The sequence below is a fragment of the Schistocerca cancellata genome, chromosome 2 (assembly GCF_023864275.1).
Source record: "Schistocerca cancellata isolate TAMUIC-IGC-003103 chromosome 2, iqSchCanc2.1, whole genome shotgun sequence".
NCBI lineage: Eukaryota > Metazoa > Arthropoda > Insecta > Orthoptera > Acrididae > Schistocerca > Schistocerca cancellata.
The window spans coordinates 671,080,906-671,091,768 of NC_064627.1; positions in this window are offsets into that span (position 1 = coordinate 671,080,906).

Sequence of the window (10,863 nt, forward strand, 5' to 3'; positions counted from 1 at the left end):
TCAAATTCTTTGTCAATTTTATTCCACTCTTCTTCTGTTGATGGTGCCTATAATGTTACATACTTAATTACATACAAATACATACATACACTCCTGGAAATGGAAAAAAGAACACATTGACACCGGTGTGTCAGACCCACCATACTTGCTCCGGACACTGCGAGAGGACTGTACAAGCAATGATCACACGCACGGCACAGCGGACACACCAGGAACCGCGGTGTTGGCCGTCGAATGGCGCTAGCTGGGCAGCATTTGTGCACCGCCGCCGTCAGTGTCAGCCAGTTTGCCATGGCACACAGAGCTCCATCGCAGTCTTTAACACTGGTAGCATGCCGCGACAGCGTGGACGTGAACCGTATGTGCAGTTGACGGACTTTGAGCGAGGGCGTATAGTGGGCATGCGGGAGGCCGGGTGGACGTACCGCCGAATTGCTCAACACATGGGGCGTGAGGTCTCCACAGTACATCGATGTTGTCGCCAGTGGTCGGCGGAAGGTGCACGTGCCCGTCGACCTGGGACCGGACCGCAGCGACGCACAGATGCACGCCAAGACCGTAGGATCCTACGCAGTGCCGTAGGGGACCGCACCGCCACTTCCCAGCAAATTAGGGACACTGTTGCTCCTGGGGTATCGGTGAGGACCATTCGCAACCGTCTCCATGAAGCTGGGCTACGGTCCCGCACACCGTTAGGCCGTCTTCCGCTCACGCCCCAACATCATACAGCCCGCCTCCAGTGGTGTCGCGACAGGCGTGAATAGAGGGATGAATGGAGACGTGTCGTCTTCAGCGATGAGAGTCGCTTCTGCCTTGGTGCCAATGATGGTCGTATGCGTGTTTGGCGCCGTGCAGGTGAGCGCCACAATCAGGACTGCATACGACCGAGGCACACAGGGCCAACACCCGGCATCATGGTGTGGGGAGCGACCTTCTACACTGGCCGTACACCACTGGTGATCATCGAGGGGACACTGAATAGTGCACGGTACATCCAAACCGTCATCGAACCCATCGTTCTACCATTCCTAGACCGGCAAGGGAACTTGCTGTTCCAACAGGACAATGCACGTCCGCATGTATCCCGTGCCACCCAACGTGCTCTAGAAGGTGTAAGTCAACTACCCTGGCCAGCAAGATCTCCGGATCTGTCCCCCATTGAGCATGTTTGGGACTGGATGAAGCGTCGTCTCACGCGGTCTGCACGTCCAGCACGAACGCTGGTCCAACTGAGGCGCCAGGTGGAAATGGCATGGCAAGCTGTTCCACAGGACTACATCCAGCATCTCTACGATCGTCTCCATGGGAGAATAGCAGCCTGCATTGCTGCGAAAGGTGGATATACACTGTACTAGTGCCGACATTGTGCATGCTCTGTTGCCTGTGTCTATGTGCCTGTGGTTCTGTCAGTGTGATCATGTGATGTATCTGACCCCAGGAATGTGTCAATAAAGTTTCCCCTTCCTGGGACAATGAATTCACGGTGTTCTTATTTCAATTTCCAGGAGTGTATATATTCCAAACTCGAAAAAATAACACAAATGTACCTTTAAGTATTGGTCCTTTAAAGTGTTGCAAATTGCAGCACATACATCCACAACAACTTTTGAAATGGTTGGCTGTGCAATTCTGTGGCTGTAAGCCAGGCACTTAAAAGAGTCTCCAGTTGCCAGGAACCGTAATGTCACAACCAACCTGCAACATAACAGGGCATGTAACGAAATTGTATGAGACATCTTGGTTGGTATGATCACAAAACGTATGATTGTGTCACACTTTTTGATTCTACCTTCTATCATAGGCAGCAGCTTCTTGAAACAGGTCATGTCCATCCTAACGAACTTCCGAATTCTTGTGGATCTTCGGGCCTCAGTTCTTTCATTAAAAGTGAATATATTCCCCTGCCTTCGTCCCTTCTTTTCAGCCAGGGTCGAACCCAACATTGTCTGGCTTTTCGTTTTCGTCGCCCTTCTGCCCTAATCTGAAGATTTACTGCCACTGCCAGGGCAATAGCTTCAAAAACAAGTGGATCTTCCATGTGTAATATGCTGTATAAATGTAAATTTCGATATATTTATACCAGTGTAACCAAGTGTCGTGATATAAAAATATTGAGTCTGTAGTTCAGAACATTACTAACCTACACAAGAGAAAAACAATTACTTAATAAATAATGGTAAAGAAAACAATTTCTTATCAAATACGAACCTTGAGCTCACAGAAATAATTTGAACATATCCAGTGTATCATACACTCGCTTCTGAGATACGTGCGGTAGAATGGACGATTTTACAAGACAGCAGACACTTGTTTTCTTTTCGCGCACATATTGTCTGCTGCTCGCGAATATCATCTGCTGCTGCTGCGTATGCACACTAGTTATTTCCCGCGTGGATGGTGTTGAGGAGGATTACCGGGTTGGTTGCACCAGTAACACCCCTTTAGCAGTAGTTCATTTATTAACCTTAACACATACAAGGATCACAAAGAACTGTACATGTCGGAAGAGCCAAAGATAATGCTTAGAGTCCAACGATGAATGCATATCGATGTTGGTGTCGATTTCATCGGTGCCACATAGCTCCCCCCCCCCCCCCCCAACCCCACCTCGCAGTATGGAGTACTCTTGAGAGGCCGGGGGGTGACTATGGTGTCAGCAGGAGTGGTCCGCGGGAGCCAGACCATGGTCAGCTCGACAGCATCGTCGGGGAGCTATGTGGGTAGATGTGAAGGAAGATTCGGCCACCGAACCTGGAAGTCATTGAAGTGAGCCGGGCGACAGGTAGGCCGGTGGTTTGCGGGTGGAACAGAGCAACGACGATGATGTCTCCGGTGGGTGTGGCAAACACACAAAACATGTCCAGGTCAACGTTGGGTGGGAGGGAAGCACATTTCACCAGGTGGCAAGGAATGGCGGAGGTTGTGTCGTGAGCACTGGATGAAGAGAAACACACGACGAACAGTATTATTGAAATGTCGTGGATTATGTCTGGGGGGACATTCAAGATGGGGGGCGTGAGAAACCTTGACAGGGTGAGGCAGGCGACGGTGGAGAGGTCAAAGGGCCCGGCGGTGAGGGCATGATCGTAGGTAAGCTCGATGTGGGGGGCATGTGGTCACTCAACAGATTGCATGAGACCAGAGTAGAGGGCGAGGTCGGAGGAGAGCTCAACGATTGGAGCTGGAAGTCACTCGTTTGACTGTGTATGGCCGCCGTGAAGGGAGTGGTTGGAGCGTCGTGAGCCACGCCAGTGAGTGGTGTGGTTGTGGCCTGAAGGGGGGTAGAAGAAGGCTTGACATGAGCAGGCTTAAGTCTGCTGAGAGAGACTGTAACAGCTGAATCTTTCATCTGGATGTCATAGGTGTTGGCTGAGCGCCAGGGAACTCGGTATGGGCCAGTATATGGAGGTTGGAGGGGAGCACGGACAGTGTCATCTCGGAGCATGACATACTCGAATTGTCCAGAGATTTCGGGATGTGAACCTTAGGGTGGGAATGGCTGGCAGGTGGAGGGATATGGAGGTTGATGAAGTGGCGCCTGACACGATCCACAAAGGTAGGTAAGTCAGACTGAGGGAGAAGCGGAAGGGCTCACAAGTTCGCCAGGGAGAACAATGTTCTGGCCGTATATGAACTCGGCTATTGTGCCATTGAGATCTTCCTTATAGATCACACAAATGCCGAGTAGCACAAGAGGAAGGGCCTCTGTCCACAGAGAGTCGTGGCATCGAAGAGTCGCCTTGAAAGTGCGGTGCCAGCACTCGACTAGCATGTTACTTTGTGGGTGATATGCTGTGGTATGAATGCGCCTGATGCCACAAATGTTACAAATCTTGTTGAACAGGGCTGACTCAAATTGTCTACCCTGGTCAGTCGTGATGATAGCTGGACATCCAAAATGCGATACCCATGACTTGACGAAAGCTCGAGCAACAGCTACTGCCGTAATATTGGGGAGGGGGACAGCCTCGACCCAGCAAGTTGTTCAGGCGATCAATGAGAGAACATAACGAAAGCTGTCAGAGGGGGAGAGAGGGCCAACAATGTCAATATGAATACGCTGGAAACGCCCAGGAGGGGTCGAAAAGGGGCCGAGGGGGGGGGGGTGAAGTTTGCGTGTGTACTTTGCAGTGTTGGCATGCAACGCTGAAGCGTGCCCATTGCTGGCAGTTCTTGTTGACATTTCTCCACACAAAGCACTCCACTATGAGGCGTGTGGACGCACGAACACTGGGGTGGGCTAAATTATGCAATGCGTTGAAGACAGCTTGACAGAGCGTGGTTGGGATGAGGGGGCATAATGTGCCCGTACTGTCGTCGCACCAGATCTCACCAGAAATTCCAAGGAAGGTGGTGCGGACGAAGTGTAGTGAAGAAGTAGTCTGAAATCAGGTTTTGTGTTTCCTCGTTGGCGGTTAGGCATTTCAGAGAGATCTAACAGCGAATGGATGGCGTTGACTCTTTAAAGGAAATCAGCAACTATATTGTCAGCACCCTTTATGTGTCTGACATCGGTAGTGAACTGAGATATGAAGTCCATATATCTGAAGTGGCAAGGAGGCACATCAGCTGGCGGGTTTGTAATGGCTGCAGCCAGGGGTTTGTGGTCCGTTAAAACATAGAAAGGGCATCCCTCAACATCAGCCTTAAAATGCTTGATCGCTTTGTAGACCGTGAGCAACTCCCTGTCAAACGCGGAATATCCCCGTTGTGCATTGGTGAGCTTGCGCGAGAAGAACTGCAGAGGCGAAGTTTGGCCGTTGATTGTCTGGCTAAGGACAGCGCCGATGGCAGTATCACTTGTGTCTGTGGTGATGAAAAGCTGCGCATCGGGATGAGGATGTGCGATGGTGCAGGCCTTGGCAAGAAGATTTTTGAGGGCAGTGAAAGAGTCCGTCATAGCAGGGGTCCATGGAACAGGTCAAGATCCAGAAGTGTTGGTGCCTGCCAAGGCGTCCATCAGTGGAGCCTGAATCTCTGCAGCCCAATGTAGATGTCAGCGATAATAATTAACCATCCCCAGAAAGTGCCAGAGCTCTTTGAATGACGAAAGTCTGGGTAGGTTTAGTATTGTTTGTACTTTCTCAGGGGGCAGTGAAATGCTGTCGGCAGAGACCTGAAAACCAAGAAAAGTGACAGTGGGTTGATGTAGCTGCAATTTGTCCTGTTTGGTCTCAATGCCTGCTGCTGTGAGAGTGTTCATAACAGTTTGCACATGTTGAATGTTGTCCTCGACAGAGGAGATGAACACAAGACTGTCATCAAGATATGCAAAGCAGAATTTTAGGTCGAATAGCACTTTGTTGATGAAGCTTTGCTAGGTCTGGGTTGCGTTTTTCAGACAGAAGGGCATGAATCGAAACTGAAATAACCTGATCGCGGTGATGATTGCTGTCTTCTCGATGTCTTCAGGTGCCATGGGGATCTGGTGTTAGGCCCGTTTGCAATCAATGACAGAGAATGTGGTCGCACCTGCGAGGGAACTGGTAAAGTCGGCAATGTTGGGAATGGGGTAGGTGTCCATAATTGTTCGCGCGTTTAGTCGACGGTAGTCTCTGCACATGCGTCAGGACCTGTCTTTCTTGGGTGTCATATGTATGGGTGTAGACCAGCTACTGGCAGAGGGTTCAATGACGCTGGAGCTTAGTAGTTCAGAAATCTGATTTTTTAGGTCGGAGAGGTGCTCGGGACAAAGTTGATGTAGTTTACTGGAGATCAGGGGACCTGGCGTGAGGCGAAGCTTGTCAACCATGCCGCTGGTGATGACAGAAATGTTGCCAGCGGCACGGGAGGTGGTTTGTTTACAATGTGTGGTGGGTGAGGCAGGTGAGGCATGGTCATGGTGTTCGAAGCCACTCGGCGGATACAACGGGAGCCAAGGCGGCAAAGTGTCCCAGGAGTCAACGCGACAAGATGGCCACTGGCCTGAAGCAGTGGCACCGTGGTCGGATGAGCTCAGCAGAACTCGTGAGCCATTAGTGAGTCCCTTGTCCGAGGGTGCAGCTTGTGGCAGCACGGTCACGGGCGAAACGCTTGGCATGAGTGCAGTGTTTGTATTGTCGGTGGCAGTCGCACGGCGGCGCGCAGGAGCCAAAGTTGCATAGTTTGAGGTGCTGTACACGAGGGGTGGGATAGGAGCTGTCAGTTCGGGAATATGTGACGTTCGTTGCGTATGTGAACTTGGGTCCAGCCGAGTGTCAAACGCTGCTGTGTTAGGAGGGTGTGGCCCTGCGGAACTGTCAGTACACATTATGGCAGTCTTGATAGCACAGTTGCGAGGGGTAGCGGGAGGTAAACACACGGACACTCGATTGGTGGGATTGCAAGCAGATTCGGCGCACTTACTGACCTTGCTTTGTCTTTGCTGTAGTGTCTGTAATTCTTTGCTGCATCGGAGAGCTGGAGCTGTATTTCGTAGAGCCGGAGGGAGAGCTCAAAGTTTTCCTTGCATAGGTGAGCGATGTGTTCAAGCTCGACAAGGCACTTGTGCGTGATTTCTTGTAACGTCGTCGACAGAGACAAGCATGTACAGATGAGATGAGCCTGGACCGATGTGTCACGGGGGGAGGGGGGAGGGGAGGGGGTGTTGCTTGACAGAGCACAGGGGAGGTGAGTCTTGGACAGATGATGAAACACGATGTTTTGCACTAGGTCCAGTGAAAGTTTGTGGTGTCACAAGAAGTCAATGCCTAGTATAGGTTCGTCAACTTCGCACACCAAAAAAGTCCACTCGAGTTTGCAGTTTGTGGAGAGTGAGACAATGTGGGAAGTTGAACCCTAGCATTGTAGTTTAGTTGAATTCACAGCTTGCAGTGAAGTATGATGAGGGCGGATGTTCAACGACGCTAAGGACGTAGGCAGCAACGAAACATCGGCGCCTGTGTCCACTAGGAAAAGGTATCCTGACGAAATGTCTTTAATGTAAAGTCGTCCGCAATTATCCGGTCGTTCCCAGACAGAATGGAGCACTGGGGGGTGCCTGTCATGTTGTGCACAGGAGGCGGCACCCGGACCTACCTGTGATTGGCGTTTGGGAAGTAGCAGGTTGGTCTGCAGTTCAGTGCCACCTCACCAAACCGTGTGTGGTAGTAACAGTACGGGTAGTGCGGTTGCATTTCCTGCGGAAAGTTCGTTGTCAGTGGTGGTGGTCGAGGTTCGGTGGCCACAGCAGGTTCAGTTGCAGGAGGGGGCGTGACCATTTTCGGAACCAGTGACGTCTCAGTTGCTTGTTTACTGCTTCCCTGAGCAAGCGAAATGGTCGGCACAGTACGGCCCTGGCTGCGTCCAGCCGCAGGGCGATGAGCCTGAACCCGAGACTCGTCAGGTAGGCAGTGGCTGGCGAAATAGAGCAGTGATGCATCGTGTAGCTTGTCAGCAATTGTCATTCTTTGCTCGACAGGTTCAGGAGACCTTTGGGCCAGAGCAAAGCAAATGGGAGGAGATAGTTTATCTGACCAGATGGCAAGGAGAGCTGTGTCAGAGAATAGATCGGCGCTGACCAGAGCACGTAGCTGTCTCCAGAGCTGGGAAGGTTTTTCGTTGCCTAGTTGCTCGACATGGAGCACTTGCCATATTGCTGCCTCAGTTGAGCGTGCAAGTCGACGTAGAACTGTCTTTTTGGCTAGAGTGCACAGGGTAGATGAGTCCGGGGCGTCGACCAGGTCAGCAATCAAGTCCTCCTGGTCGTGCAGGTGGGTATGAGGCACAGAAACCTGGTTGACTCGTCGAGTTTGTAATGGTCGAACACTTCGTCCACAATTTTGAACCAGGTTGTTGCTCTGTCGGGATTAAATGGCGGCAGCATTGGTAAGCATTGTAGAATGTTCAGAAGAACAGGTTGAGTTGAGTTCGTCGGGGCACTGCTTGAATCGAGCTGTTGTTGTTGTAGTATTCCAGGAGAGTGTGCCTCCAGGGGATGTGGCAATGACAGCTGTTCAGGTGGCAGCGTGAAGGTGACATGTTGTGGTTGTGCACAATCCATCGCGATGCGGAAGATCGACGTGGGTGAGACACCGTAATGTGTCGATTGCTGTTGCAGAAGCTTAACACGTTGCGGGTGTGTTCGGATTGATGCGTCGCGGAAGACCAATGTGGATGAGGCACCGAGATGTGCCAAGAACCGTAGCAAAAGCTCGACTGGAGCCGGTGTGGGGGCGACAGGTGAGAAAAAGTTCAAAGTTTGAGAACACGTGTTAGTCCACAGAAAGCTCAATGTATGATCAGATCCGGGGCCACCTGCGTTGCAGGGAGGCTGCGGAGGTGTGGGCTGTCCAGAAGCACAGTGTGGGAAATGATGTTGAACATGGGACGGAATGTGTGAATGGTCACTGTTCATAGCCACTCCACTCAAAACGGTGTGCAGTTAAGGTGAATGTCGTGGCACAAAACACTGAGGTGTGGCAGTGGGATGGAGGTGGTGGTCAGGCATAGATAACAAGTTATTGTTCCTGTTGCAGGCGGAGGTATCGAAGTAGGAAGGCTTGTTCTGATGCTGAACTGAGGCAGGTGCGGGCGAGGTCGGATGCTGAGGAGGTTGACCTGTGAAAAAAGCGGTTCCAGCCACGTGGCAGGAATCCACGTGGTACTGCATGGATTGCGACGTGGCAAATCGTTGTCCTGGCGGTGGTAGGTTGTCCAACAAAGCATTTGCAGAAATCGACATTGGTCCCGCACTGCACGGAGATCTGTAAGATGTAACTGCACAGTCGATGAGGGAGGGCACATGTGGCGGGAACAAAGGTATTCGATAGCTGGAGTCATGCGCACTCCTAATCTCACTTATTGTTGCAGGCTCGAAAACGTCCGGCGAAATCGGCGGAATCATCGAGTGTGAGGGTTCGTGTTGCAGTCCTGGTGGGTGTACATTGCCCGCAACACGATGCACGTCGGCCAAAAAATCTGGCGTTAGGTGCTGGGTCGAAGTCATTGTTTGAATTTTGTGTCAATGAAATACATGCGAAAATAACCAACGCGGACACAGTAAAATGGCGAAAACGGAAGACGTTACAACTTGGGGTCATCAGTGAGGAGGATTACCGAGTTGGTTGCACCAGTAATAACACCCCTTTAGCAGTAGTTCATTTATTAACCTTAACACATACAAGGATCACAAACAACTGAACATGGCGGAAGAGCCAAAGATAATGCTTAGAGTCCAACAATGAATGCATATTGATGTCGGTGTTGATTTCATCTGCGCCACAGTGTAATAGGTCAGACGTGAACTAGTATGTAGTTACAGGTATGCACGCTAGGGGTGGTGGTGCATAGATGTACGCTTTCGTGCATCATGTAATACGGGCTTACGGGGTACTATTATTCACCATACATTTGAATGGCAGACAATTAATAGACCCCTACCCTTTTGCATTTGCCTCATCTTGACACAGGACAAAGCAGGTTTCCCAACAAAAGAATAGAGCCCCAGTGGCTCAGGTTCAGTTTCAGTGAAAGACAGCACCTCAGACTTGTTGATCAAGGGGGTTGGTCTAACACCTTGATTCCTCCCAGGTTCCTGGCTGCCATGTACAGAATGCCTCAACCTACCATTGACATGCCACTCGCAGTTGAGTGGACGATTAATGACAGATCCTCTATTTCCCACAAAGGAGACAGGGTTCACAGATGGGTATAGTATCTGAATTAGCTTTGGTATTCTTAGATTCACGAGAGGAGGAGGTATACTTGGAAAAGGCCGGGAGATACGGGAAGATTTCAATTAGATTACATCATGGTCAGACAGAGATTCCGAAATCAGATACTGGATTGTAAGGCGTACCCAGGAGCAGATATAGACTCAGATCACAATATAGTAGTGATGAAGAGTAGGCTGAAGTTCAAGACATTAGTCAGGAAGAATCAATATGCAAAGAAGTGGGATACGGAAGTACTAAAGGATGACGAGATATGTTTGAAGTTCTCTAACGCTATAGATACAGGAATAGTGCAGTAAGCAGTACAGTTGAAGAGGAATGAACATCTCTAAAAAGGGCCATCACAGAAGTTGGGAAGGAAAACATAGGTACAAAGAAGGTAGCTGCGAAGAAACCATGGGGAACAGAAGAAATACTTCAGTTGATTGATGAAAGGAGGAAGTACAAACATGTTCCGGGAAAATCAGGAATACAGAAATACAAGTCGCTGAGGAATGAAATAAATGGGAAGTGCAGGGAAGCTAAGACGAAATGACTGCAGGAAAAATGTGAAGACATCGAAAAAGATATGATTGTTGGAAGGACAGACTCAGCATACAGGAAAGTCAATGGTTCAAATGGCTCTGAGCACTATGGGACTTAACATCTTAGGTCATCAGTCCTCTAGAACTTAGAACTACTTAAACCTAACTAACCTAAGGACATCACATACATCCATGCCCGAGGCAGGATTCGAACCTGCGACCGTAGCAGTCGCACGACTCCGGACTAGGCGCCTAGAACCGCGAGACCACCACGGCCGGCCAACAGGAAAGTCAAAACAACCTTTGGTGACATTAAAAGCAACGGTGGTAACATTAAGAGTGCAACGGGAATTCCACTGTTAAATGCAGAGGAGAGAGCAGATAGGTGGAAAGAATACATTGAAAGCCTCTATGAGGGTGCAGATTTGTTTGATGTGATAGAAGAAGAAACAGGAGTCGATTTAGAAGAGATAGGGGATCCAGTATTAGAATAGGAATTTAAAAGAGCTTTGGAGGACTTACAGTCAAATAAGGCAGAAGGGATAGATAACATTCCATCAGAATTTCTGAAATCATTGGGGGAAGTGGCAACAAAACGACTATTCACGTTGGTGTGTAGAATATATGAGTCTGGCGATATACCATCTGACTTTCGGAAAAGCATCATCCACACAATTCCGAAGATG